This window comes from Rhododendron vialii, chromosome 3a (genome assembly GCF_030253575.1).
Source record: "Rhododendron vialii isolate Sample 1 chromosome 3a, ASM3025357v1".
Taxonomy (NCBI): Eukaryota; Viridiplantae; Streptophyta; class Magnoliopsida; order Ericales; family Ericaceae; genus Rhododendron; species Rhododendron vialii.
In genome coordinates, this window is record NC_080559.1 from 17,984,556 (window position 1) to 17,998,264 (window position 13,709).

The following is a 13,709-nucleotide window of genomic DNA, read 5'->3' on the forward strand; positions in this document are numbered from 1 at the left end:
CCGCGGAGTCGATGCATGAAAACGAGACACGGAAATCGAGAAAGTAGAAACATGACACCTAGGGTGTGGTTAATGAAAAGGCGTGTTTTAAAAAGGGGAAATGTTTTGGAAACCGCAATGTGGCCAGACGTGGTAGCCCATTGTGTGGTGTGTGTTTTGTGTGCCAATGAGAACCCGGGACGGCGGAACCATTGTCAGGATACTTGAGAGACCGGAACGGCGGAACCGAGGTTGGGTGTGTGGCATGGTTATCCGCGGAGAGGAGCCAATGCAAAGTGTGCCAATGGGAACTTGGGACGGCGGAACCATTGTGAGGATACTCGGGAGACTGGAACAGCGGAACCGAGGTTGGGTGAGTTAAAAACGATTTTGGAAATGTTAATATGGTGATGAAATATGGAAATGGTGACACGGTCTACGAGGAGTCGCGTAGGAGAAACTCGGAAAATAATGGACACCAATGTTTGTTTGGATAAGGAATGTGGATGTGTCATTGTTAACCATTTTTTCGAATATGTATGAACAATGTGGAAATTATTGAATTTATGATCGTTTGTTCGTAAGTGTAAGGGTTAGAGGGTATGGGTTACTCTATTGAGCTTTTGTAGCTCACGATGTTGCCTTTGGTGACCCTGACATATTATAATGGTGGCGATGCTGGTATAATGTGTTAGATCTTATAGATGAACAGGGTGAACTCTACACCTTGGAAGCCTTTGGAGCCGAAGAGCTAGCCAGGATGGAGGACGAAGCGGAGCACTAGATAGGAACCCTAGTTCCCTCCCTTATTTGAATAAAAGTACTTTTGTAAGGTTTATGATGTAATATTGAGCCAGACTCCATTTATTTTTCAATGAAATTTCCTATTTAACGTTCCCAAAATTAGGGGCGTTACACACGTGGTCCTAACAAAAACAACTTTGTAACCAAAGTTTTATTGAAAACAAAAAGTTCTCTAAAAACATAAATAAATTTTCATTGCAAGCACCTACTTGTAATACTTCTTGAGATGCTCTACGTTCCATGAGTTTGGCAGCTTTTTTCCCCTTAGGGTTGCGAGCCTGTATGCACCAGCCTTGACGTGGTGTAAGACCTGATAGGGTCCTTCCCAATTTGGGCCAAGTTTGTCCACCTTCTTTCTAGTTGGATCAACTTTCCTTAGGACTAGGTCACCAGCCCGAAAATCTCTTGGCCGAACTTGTGCTTGATGGTACTTGACCATTCTTTGCTGGTACACGGCCACTTTGGCCATTGCTGTTTCCCTTTTTTCTTCCAAGAGATCCAGCTCAGCCCTGAGATCTTCTTGGTTTTCTTGGTCCTCTATAACTCGCGGTCCGGTAGTTGAGAAGCTCAATTTCAATTGGAACTACTGCTTCAGCCCCAAATGCTAGAGAGTATGGTGTCTCTCCAGTCGCAGTTCGGGGTATTGTACAATATGCCCATAGCACATTGTATAGCTCATCTGGCCAAGCTCCTTTGGCCTTTCGTAGTCTCTTCTTGATTCCCTTCTTGATGGTTCGATTTGTGACTTCCACTTGGCCATTAGCTTTTGGGTGAGCCTTGGATGCATAATGTACATGTATCCCCTTGGAAATACAGTACATTTTAAACTGAGCATTGTCAAATTGTTTTCCTCGGTCTGTGACTACCACTCGTGGTAACCCAAATCGGCTAATGATTAACTTCCATAAGAAATCAACTGTAACCTCCGCTGTGATCATGGCTAGTGCCTTAGCTTCAACCCACTTTGTAAAATAATCCATAGCTATAATGGCATGCTGGACCTGGCCTGCTACCATAGGAAGTGGGCCGATTAGGTCTACTCCCTATTGCGCAAATGGCCAAGGTCCTTTCATTGGAGTCAGGGCTATGGGAGATCCATGAATGATGTTTGCGAAGCGTTGACACTTTTCGCACTTCTGGACCATAGAGTTGCAATCCTTTTGCATACTTGGCCAGTAGTATCCCAACCTAAGGAACTTGTAAGCTAGCATGCGACCACCTTGGTGGTCCCCACATACTCCCTAGTGGACCTCATCCATTGCTCGTGTAGATTCTGGCGTAGTCAGACATCTAAGGTATGGTAGTGAGAAACTTCTCCTGTACAGTACATCTCCCATCATCAGGTATTTTGCAGCTCTAATTTTGAGTTGCCTAGCTTTGACTTTATTGTTTGGTAACGTTCCGTTTGTTATGTAGTCAACTATGGGTCCTGTCCATGAGTTGTTGTAGTCAATAGATTGTACCTGCACGTTTGGAGCAAAGATACTTGGTAACTCCAAATACCGCACTGGTGCATTTCGTGGAAAAGCATTCTCCTTGGCCGTGGCCAGCTTTGCCAAATAATCAGCTTCAATGATCTCCTCTCTTGGGATCCTGACAATATTAAAGCTTTGCAGCTTTGCAACTTGGGCCACAATCACTAACTTCCATTTCCTCCTACTAACAGAACCAATTGTGCAAATTGCACTTGACCCCCTGTGATTTGCACTTGGTATAAATTTCCTCTTATTCATTTAGAAATTTCAACACAACCCATGGTGATTTTGTATATTAAAGTGAATTGTTACATGTGTTAATTACAAGTTATTTATTCTACTTTTGTTAGTTTTGAGTCAAATATTTCTTGAATTATTTATTCGTCTTGACTAGAGGAACGTAAAATGTAAAAAGTTGTATTTGACTTCTCTAAGTCGGTAAGTACAGATATAAATCAACATATATTCGTAAAGTTTTGTCGTGTCTCTATCCCACTGTCGGAAATTACTCTTGCATCTCGTTGTCAACTTCTTCCGAAACCACCATATCAAAAGCTCACAAAACCATGAAGTGGTGGTATATAGTTCTTTGTTAGCACCACTTCATGGTTTTGTGAGCTTTTGATATGGTGGTTTCGGAAGAAGTTGACAACGAGATGCAAGAGTAATTTCCGACAGTGGGATAGAGACACGACAAAACTTTCCGAATATATGTTGGTTTATATCTGTACTTACCGACTTAGAGAAGTCAAATACAACTTTTTACATTTTGCGTTCCTCTGGTCAAGAGGAATAAATAATTCAAGAAATATTTGACTCAAGACTAACAAAAGTAGAATAAATAAATTGTCATTAACGCATGTAACGATTTACTTTAATATACAAAATCACTATAGGTTGTGTTGAAGTTTCTAAATGAATAAGGGGAAATTTATAGCAAGTGCAAATCACAGGGGGTCAAGGGCAATTTGCACAATTGGTTCCGTTAGTAGGAGGAAATGGAAGTTAATGATTGTACTTAATTGGCACAAAATCAAAACTACAGGGTTAAAATCGAGCCAATTAAAACTATAGGGACCAAAGTGACACAAAGACCAAACTATAGGGACCATTTGAATAATTTGTCCTTTATTTATTTATTAAACGTATACATGTCCATGTCCTAGTTTTTGAAAAAATTATGTATTCGCGTATTTATGTCGTGTTGTGTCAGTCTCCGTGTCCTGTATTCATAGATGAGGCTCTCAAAGTGGTAATACTAAGCTCTAGGCAATCGAGTGATGTGCCATCAATTCTTTTGCCCTCGTAAAGAACTCAACTCTGACGATTAGGAGCAAGACCAAGAATACCAATTTGAAGGAAATTCACTGAATTAACATAGAATTAGTCCTCCACGTAACTACCACGTGCCACCGAATTACTCCTCTACTTGACTTGACTACCATAATAAGAGAGTGTCCTGTCTTGCCATTTAGGAAAGAATAATTGTTGGCATGCTTAGAGCATCCCCATTATAATAAGCAAATGGGTGTGGATAAACAAATTTAACTACAATGCTCAAAAAATACCCCACATTGTAATAAACAGAGTTACAAGTCTTTTAGCAAATAACCAAATTCCACCTATTCCATAATCAAACTTAACAATTTTTACCAATAACCAAAACTCAATAACTCAAAAACACCCCACATTAGAATCGTCTCATCGAGATGAATAATTTGGTGTGGTTGGGTGCATGATTGGAACTCATTTGCGATTGGACAAATGTGCATTGTGTATTATGGGGGGTTTTTTGGTTAAGGATGCAAAATAACAAATGTGGAGGTAGAAGTTGTTAAGTTTGATTATGAACTAAATGGATAATCAAATGCTGACATTGTACATTTTGGTTATTGGTTTTGATTATTACCATTGCGGATGCTCTCAGCATGCTCCGTGTCGCTGTCCTACATCCATGTGGGCCATGTGGCCCGAGACAATGACAAAGTTTAAAAGGAAAAACATCACATTTCTTTTTTATCTACAAAAGTCTGTATTATTAGAAAAGTTAGATTAACTCTGTAGATGAAAAGTTGAACTCCTGACCTTCTTTCTCTTTGCATCTAAGTGCACCTCTGATGCCGTTAGGCCAAAAACTTCTTGGCAAAACACATTTGGGTCTCTTAGCTGGCCAATGTTGAATATCACAAGCCATAGCTTGTAAACTCCAATCTTCGTGTTGGCGATTCATGCCACTTGATCGATAGCGTTTCGAGTGTGGTTCAATTTTCAAACTCAATTTCTTCGGACATTGCATTTGTTCACTCCCAGTATCAATCACTAGTGAGCCCACTTTGTTAATGCCCAACACCTTGTCTATGAAGGATCTGTCCCGGTTGCAGCTTCTTGGAATCCTCTTCTTTTTTTTCTTCCTTTGCACCAAGTAAAGGACGAATAATGATAATTTTAAAGGATTATAATTAATCAATGTGCAATAAGCTCTAACACTTTCCTCACATGTGGAGAGGTAAATAGGATCCATGACAAAGGCATCAACAAATAACAACAGAATAAAGTGCACTTAAGGCACAAACAACATGGCAACCAATCAAGAGAGTCTTATCCAAAAGCCTACGAAAGTCTAGGTAGAAAATGGGTGCCCAGACTCATAATAGTTTTGGATTGTTATAATTAATCTACGTGGGACAAACTCTAACAATATACATTTTCAATCACAGCAAGAATAAGCAAATGGCAGATGCCCTATGATGCACCCGCATGTACATCATTTGCTAATACTCAGAAGGATCTTGTGACCACATTATTTTTGATAAGTTCAGTGAAATCACAATGGCTTGAATGTTACCCAACAACACTCTTCCCATTTCTTCATCATTTAAATGGGTGACAGCTTTCTAAATTTTCTGTAAGATGATTCCCAGACTCCGCAATTCCAATGCGTGACCAAAATCATATCCTTACTAGGGAAGTCAGAAATTAAAGATGACTAAAACTGAAATCAACCAGCTACAGATTTTCATCCTTTTTGTTCTTTTGGAAGAAGGAAAAATAAAATCTCAAATCATACCTTCTTTTTTTTGCTTAATACAAAAAAATCATTCCTTTTTTTCCTAGCTGCAAATTTTGTATGACTTCATTCTTTGTTGATAGTGTATTCTGAAGGTGTGGCTCGTTAAGCTATCACTGCGAAGAAATATCTTTAGCAGGACATTCAATATATTAATCAGAGAACGAACAACTTGGATGTTAGAGACTGGCAGCATGGATATCTCTTCTATCCGTTGTTGGTAGTTGTTACTAATGAAAAAATGCAAATCAATAGTAGCAAGTAAATTGCTACTAATAGACCTATGGGACAGCACTAAGGAGGAATATTGAGTCACACGGATGATTCAAGATTATTCAAGAGGCACAAGAGTGGTATACAAGTCAAACATAGTACTCCAGTTGAAACAAAGATACAATCCATACACTTGAAGCTTTCATTCTTGAAGAAGAAAATTAGACAACTTACATGCAAGAGTTTAATAATTGTAGCTTGCCACTAAAACCTTGGAACTATCTGCAAATACATACAGAGAGATTGAACAGAATAGTACTCCCTCCGTCCCAAAATGATTGTCCGGTCCGCAAAACGGAGTGATAAAAATAATGCAATTTTTTCAAGAAAAAATTCGAACTTTTTTCACAAATTAAAAATATTCATTGATATCTAGTACGTTGTTAAAAAACTTTTGATTTTTTCTTGCAAAAATTGTATTATTTTTAACACCCCGTTTTGCGGACCGGACAAACATTTTGGGACGGAGGGAGTATTAGCAAATAATCAACATTCTCTTACCTACATTAAATGAGGCATCATAACAGTTTTACGGTATTCTCTCTCAAAAGAGAGACTAAGCAAGAGATCCAACCTTTCCCCTTACACATACTAATTAAAAAAATAAAGAAGAGAGCAGGTAAGAACAATTTAAATAACAATATAACAAGATAATGGAAGTGCAAAAAGTTGTACTCCGGATATAAATGCTTAGAAAACTCAATCCCAACAAGAGAAAACCGTAAGGAAGGAGCACTGATTCCTAATGATACCCCCTCAATGGATATGTAGCCTAGTGATCTCACTACACTGGAAGCTTTTTTCATAGTCAATATGAATTTTGAGTCATAAAAGATTTACAAATGAATAACCACTGCACCTATAATTTGTCATAGTTGGTTTTTGTTGCCATTAGAACCCTTCTAGTGCAAATGGTGGACGTTGGCGTATATTTAGCAAAGATGGTAAAAAATAGACTTGCAAGAAATCATAGATACTCTTGAATTATTGGTCCATATGGCTTTGGTCTCCAAGGGTCAGTTGGCTCTCCCGAGAAATTCCACAAGTGCACAAGTTTTATTATAATTTACCAAAAGAATAGGATCGCAAGTTTTAAGGGAATTAACCAAAAGAATAGGACACCTCTTGACTAAAAAGAATCACACCATATAAACATGAGGCAAAATGTACGCCGTTAGCGAGTGTAATACCAGAATTTAAGTCTTACTATTAAAACATGTCATACGGATTGCAAAAAAGAGAACAAAAATAAACTGCCACATGTGGTTCCAATATCTACATTTCTTCCAAAAACTAACTAATTCATCATCATCCATTGCTTCAGAAAGGTAACAACATGCCAAACAATTAAGTCCACTCAATAGTAGTACAACAAAAATCCCTTGCCAAAGAGAATATTCACCAATGGGAGAAAAGGAAAAATAAATATAACTGTGAAAAAATACTAAGTAGGCCAACAAACAGGGCCTACAAATCACTTATTTTCTTTTCGTTTGTTTCCCTCATGTACAATTTAGGTATAATGAAACAGGCGTACCTCACCATTTTCCTCTGAATGCCGCAATGAACAATTTAAATTGTGTGTGTGGCTCCAGGACTAACAGTCAATTGCTCAAGCAGAACCTAAACCTATATTCTTAATCCGAATGTCGCATTGAACAATTTAAATTGTGTGTGTGGCTCTAGGACTAACAATTTAAATTGTGTGTGTGGCTTCAGACTAACAGTCAATTTAACTGGATACTAAAAAGTCTATAACGGACTAAAAGTCTATTGCTTTTGAATCAAAACCAGCAGTTTGTGTAAACGCACACCTACATTCATTTATTCTTAGAACAACAACACCAACCCCCCCACCCAAAAAAAAAAAATAGACAAACTTGTCCGAGTAAGGTGGATATTTTCCGACCATCTAAACCTCATCCATCTCACTTTCATCGCTCAAGGGTTAGAAAACACGAGAAGATTCAAGCGAACAAGGAAACGTCGGGAACGGTAGCGACCTCAGCGGTAGCGAGGCCCAAAACATAACAAAAACTCTATTTTACCTAAAAACATACATACTATTGCGCATCAAAAGTCAAGGAATTAGGAAACCCTAGGCAGAAAAGTTCTATAAGTTAACCAGAGGAAGATGAATGGGTGGCCGCACCATACCCGCTTTGAACAACAAATCAGAAACGGAGAACCCTGCTACAATCTTGACAACGAAACGAGAGAGAGAGAGAGAGAGAGAGAGAGAGAGAGAGAGAGAGATTGACCTGAGGAAGAAGTTCGTGAAGAAATTGTACCGATGTGAAGGATCCTTCATACGTATGTATTCCTCTAGTTCAACGCCCAACCCGATCACCTTGTCAAATCTGCCTCGGGCCTGACATCTCTTCCTCTCCCTCTCTGTCTCTGCTCATGACAAAATTACAATTACGCCCAAACGGAGAACACTGCATGATTTCCAATTAGGGGGCACAATTGGAAAAATTGACCCAAAGTTGCCATCCAAAAAACTCATCCTTATTATTTAAGGGTAGGGAAAAAAAAAGGCAGAGACAGTAAATTTTGGTAGGGATACTATAACTATTTCACCTAATTTTCAATTAGCTAAATATAACATACTCCAAACACAACCAACAAAAGAGACATGAAGGCATCTTTAGCATATGTGGCTTTTCCTTTTCCCTTATTCGTAGAGCTTGACACTTTCAGATACCACAAATAAAGAGATGTATAATATCACCGCTAAACAATCGCATAAAGTTGTATCTATTTTTAACCTAGAAAGACAAAATATCAAACTGGTGTATAAAATCAGCCATTCGAATTTTTAACTTATTTGGCCGCTTGAAAATTGGTCTCAAATCCTTATCATTGTTGGTGAAACCGTTGACATTGCCGCACAATTTATCCTCTCATTGCTGTTAAAAAAAAAGAACAAAGTACCTGATTATGAAATAGCACAGTGGTACAGTTAATCAGTTCAATTGTGGGGATTCAAAACAAAAGCTACATGGATCGGACTTTGACAAACATGTGTTTCCTAAAATAAACGGAGAGGAGATAGAACTAAACAAATTATAACATTCAATTGATTCCAATCAAAAAAACATTCATTTGATTTTTCTAAATGGGTGAGTGATAGAAGTAAACAAGATTTGTCAAAATCATTATAAAATAACCAAGCAAATAATCAGGTGGGGAAAAAAAATTAAGATTCCCTGAGTTAATAGATGAAATAGTAAACCAAATTCAAAACCCCAATGCTACATGTCGATGATAACAATACTCTTTACGTACAATCCCATGAGCTCATAACATTCTCATTTAGTAATAATAATTGTCTTTAGGGACAATTTCATATGCTCATAACATTATCAACCTAAATCAAATTTACCCTTTTGTATTTTACCATGCCACCAACGAACTCAAATCTACCAAAATTGGTTTGCTGGACTAAAGCTCTACATGTAGCAGATTATGTACCCCCTACATGTTTGTGCAAGTAAAAACCAAAAAACCCAAGCAGCGTTATCATGATTTGAGGCAACACACTTAGGTTTTTATCAGTCAACCTAAGATAATTTCCGATTTACGATTCTAGATATAATATCCAAAATCAAAAGGGCATTCACCTTTTTTTTTATTTCGAAATCAATAGGGCATTAGGTATATAACATCCTCACGCAACAGTTCATAAATATAAGAAAATGCTCCATTTTTCAACATACACTACAACCATCTTTGAGTTGGTACCGTTAATTTCAGCCACAATACAAAATCGGAACAAAAACCAACCGCAGTGCTTTCTAGATACTCCAAACAAGCTTGGAAAGATACTACATATTGTAACGTACCCCATGGCTCAAGCACATGGATAGATTAAGAATGTAAGAAAGATTCAGAATTCAGAAACCAAAATAAGAAAGAGAAGCTGCATAAAAAATATATACAGTTTAGTCTGCTATACTGTGAAGTCAACAGGATTAATTTTTACCTTCTGGATCACTCGGCAACCAAACATCTGAAGGCTAAAAGTGAGGACATGCGCAGTTAGTTGGTCAGTTGGTACAGGTCAAGTTAAAAATACCCATCACGATGGTGCCACAAATTTAGGGTTTGGGTTTTTGTGTGAGTTGAAGAATCCTACATCGAACAAAACAATAGAAAAATAATAAGAACCCTAAATCAATCACATTACAGAATTGGAACACTAAGTCGAAGAACTCTAAAACATAGCTTTTATAATCTCTAAAAATCAAATAAACGGGAAATAATACAGATTCTGATAAAACCCAATTACATTAGCTGAATCTTAGTGTCGTGAAGAAAGATCGCAGAGAGAGAGAGAGAGAGAGGAATTACGCAAGGAGAGAGAGAGGTAGGGGGAAAGAAAAGGAGAGGGGGAGACAGCAAAGGTCTGAGAAGCTCTCCCCCTATCACGCCACGTAGCCCACAATACACAAGAAGTAAAATGACAATTAAGGACAACTGGTAAAGAAGGCATCCCCATCAATTGAGGATCAAATGTGTCCCAAATTGAAAATTGGCAAGCGAAAACTCATTATTATTAATTAAAGGTAGGTTTACGCAACTTGAATACCATAGTTAAAAATGTGTACCCGTCTTTGTTATTTTTTTTGAAAAAATACATCAGCACACCCCTAAAACCAAAGGGTGTGAGGTGCCGTTCCGCTTTCCTTTTAAATATTCTTTTTCAAAAAGAAGGTAATTTCAAGCTCAAAAATCATGTGTTTACACAAATAATTTGCCTACCAATATATATCTTGTTTGATAGATCTCATTGAGATCTTTTAAACGGTGCAAACACATGATTTTTGAGCTTAAAATTACCTTCCTTTTTTAAAAGTTCCTTTTTTTAGAAACCGGAACGGACTTGATTTTTTTTCCGTCTTTTAGACTTGTTTAATGACATCTTAACAAGTATTAAGACATACAAAAGGGAAAAAGGTACTGATAGCACGTGTGAATAAGACCAAAACCCATAATAAAAAGAGAAAAATGTAGTCACTCACAATTTGCACTTCCTTATTTTGTTTTACCTTCTTCTTCACCAACCCATTGAAAGTATACAAAACCCATCTGAATCACAACTTGAATCCAGACGAAATCATGAAAAACGAACTCAGATAATTACTTTTTGGGGGCTTTAATCATTGATCTGCAAATAGAGCTTTTGTGAGAGAGAGAGAGAGAGGCGCCAACCCGCTAAAAATACACAACACCCATCCCAATCACAACTTATTGCAAACAAAATCATGGGAAAAGAACTAAATCTCAGAAGTCAAACTAGAAATCCTCATGGAGATTCTACAAATCGGAGCAACTTGAAACTTCCTTTACTTGTTTTGTTTTTTTGTTGGCGATAAATGAAAATAGGGAGAACGTACCCATATTTTGGTCGCACGGAGAACAAACTTCATGTATCATTCTAGACCAAAAAGAAGATGAAGAAACCGAATCAGAAGTAATCGAAGATCAAAAACACAAAGGAAAGACATCCAGTCATATACATTACAAGCAAAACTTTTGAAAAAACATTGGCTATGTTTTTACGGAGAGGAGGAAATACATAGAAACCCACGGATTCGGCGACATAGAGTGCATAGTCAGAATCGATCCCTATAAATATTGGCTGCGTCGTCGCCATCTTCTTCCCCTTCCCCCCCCCCCCCCCCCCCCCCCCCCCCCCCCTCTTTGATCATCTCTCTCTCTCTCTCCGATCAGATCAAATGGGGTGCTGAGTTTTGAAAGAGATAGACCTGAAGAAGAATCCTCCATACAACATGTGGCTGAGAGAAAAGAGATAGGGACGAAATCACATCTGGAAATCTACAAAAGAAGGCTTCGAGGAATGTACAAAATTGCCCTCCCAAATAACCCTGTGACCTTTCCACCTGAGGGACATGATTGGAAAAAGCGTGCCCGCCTACCTTCATCAAGTTAGCATTTTCAAACAAAACATTTTAACATTCTAAATGCTCCAAGAAACTTACAAGGTCTGTTTCAATGAGGTTGTCACTTGTTAGGCTCCTCATATTCTGTTGACATGTCTTCATCCTCCTTAACCCCAGAGTGTGAACCAATAGACTAGAAAACTATTTCTCTTGCTAATCTCCAACATTTTTATTGGAGGAAAGTTTTGTTCATCTTCGTATTTATTATCTAAGCAGGTATAATGTCACAACGAGTGAAAATTAATTTCAGATAAAGAAAGGCTGCAACATAACATACTTTTTGGATTCCCATGAGTTGCCAGCCAACCATCATTGTCGTCGTTATCGATAAGAAATTCACCTCCAGCAGCTTCATATTTTCTTTACACTGATGAAGCTCTACGTAGACAAGGAACTGTGTAAAGGATTTGCAGTTGCCACAGTTAATTGAGAAAGTGCAGAGAATTCATCAATTGCTGGAAAAAAGGATAGAAGAATATTAACGGAATAGAAATTTAGCTCTTTGGTGACATAATTTATTCCCTAGAAAATTAGGAAGAACCGAAAAATTAAAGCATAGTCAAGGAACTTAAAAGGCAACCATGTGAAAAATTATGTTCATAGCTAATCAACTAGGTTGGGCAGCGTGCCAGCATGCAGGGTTTTGTGCCTATTAATTTGGTGCCCGTAGTGTGCCAATATGTTTATTTAGGAACCTTTAAGTGTGCCTGTAAAGTTGGGTAACTATTTATGGGGTTAGTAGGTTTTTAATGTAAGGAAATTGTTGCTATTTCAGCAAATAGTGGGAGGTCATACAGGACATTGTAGATGGTTCTTGTAGTGATCAATTGGACTTTCCATTTTGCTGGTCATATAAGATATTAAAAACACTCATGAGTGTATGTAATTGTTCATAGAGGTGGAGGGAGAGAGAGGGATGGAGGAAGGGACAAAACTATGCATAGAGAATTATGCAATGACAATATGCCCAACTGTACGATGAGAAGCATATATGGTGTTAGGAGGTGGCATCATACATAGCTAAGTACTTGGATATTGATAGTTTCAAAGTTAGTGCATGCAGCTAAAGTTCAAAGGTTAGAGTACGGTTTCGGTCGTAAATTACATAAGCGGAAAGTTTTGATCTTAGTAGACATGGTTGCAAATCATGCACACCAAAAGATTTGCAACGATGTCTACTTGCTTGATACTAAGCGAAAACCTCTTATAATATAACTATGTTTTTTTTTCTTTTTCTACTTTAGGGGTTCGGGGTCTTCATCATCTTCTATGTCACTGTCATTTGTTGATATGCTGCGCTTGGAGCTTTCTTCTAAGCTTCGCTTGTGTGGTGTGGCTGGTGGCATGATTTGAAGCGGCTTTGACTTAGTTGCTTCTTCATCATGAACTAGATCATAAAGTGAGCTCACACTGAAGACACACTGGTCGATTCCTCCATAGCTGAACATAGATGCTTTCAACCTGATGGAGCGTTTCTTTGGAGCAGATAGCTTTTTGATGAGAGGGAGTGATAGATTTTCCTGTGTATTTATTTTGGGTTAGGCATTGTTACTGGATTGGATGATAGGATTTTGATGTTATAAAGTTAAGTTATGGTAACTTACATTTTTTTGTATTAGAGGCTTTCTGCTTTTTCGGCAAATATTGCTGCAACAATCGATCCACTTGCATCTGTGATCTGGATATTGAACTTTGTCTAGGATTCACAAGAATATGCTAACAAATTGTCAAGAAAGATGAATTGTATCTATTGTATGAAGATGGTTAGTGGGTAATATAATTAATATATAGAAGTTTAGTGCATTGATATATAATTTTGGTCTCTTCATAATTAGGCTGCTGATGGTGTCATCAATGTTTGTTAATTAATTCTGTTTGCTTTGGTAATTCTTGTACTACCACTATTGTTATTGAAAATAATTTGTTATGGAAGTCTTATTTTTGTAAAAACCTGGAAGGTGTGTTTTAATGTACACTAATTAGTATTGGTAAGCAGCAAATTGTATCAATGCAGAGTTCCATTTCATAACGATGAGCCAAAGGATAGGACCTTTTTGCTCCTCCTTAGTGGGTATGGTATGCCAGTCTTTGTAATGAATGTAAATTAACATAGAAGATACTAATATTGAAGCATGCTACAAA

At 37.7% G+C, this 13,709-nt stretch overlaps 1 long non-coding RNA gene across 1 annotated transcript; it reads right to left on the reverse strand.

Moving 5' to 3' along the window:
* Positions 1-8,131: 8,131 nt before the first annotated feature.
* On the reverse strand, positions 8,132-11,284 carry LOC131319131 (uncharacterized). The gene is made up of 5 exons (XR_009197903.1): positions 11,183-11,284; positions 11,001-11,041; positions 10,748-10,818; positions 9,587-9,735; positions 8,132-8,510 (listed from the first exon to the last, which is right to left on the reverse strand). It is a non-coding gene; the product is annotated as an uncharacterized LOC131319131 (long non-coding RNA).
* Between the last annotated feature and the right edge of the window lie 2,425 nt (positions 11,285-13,709).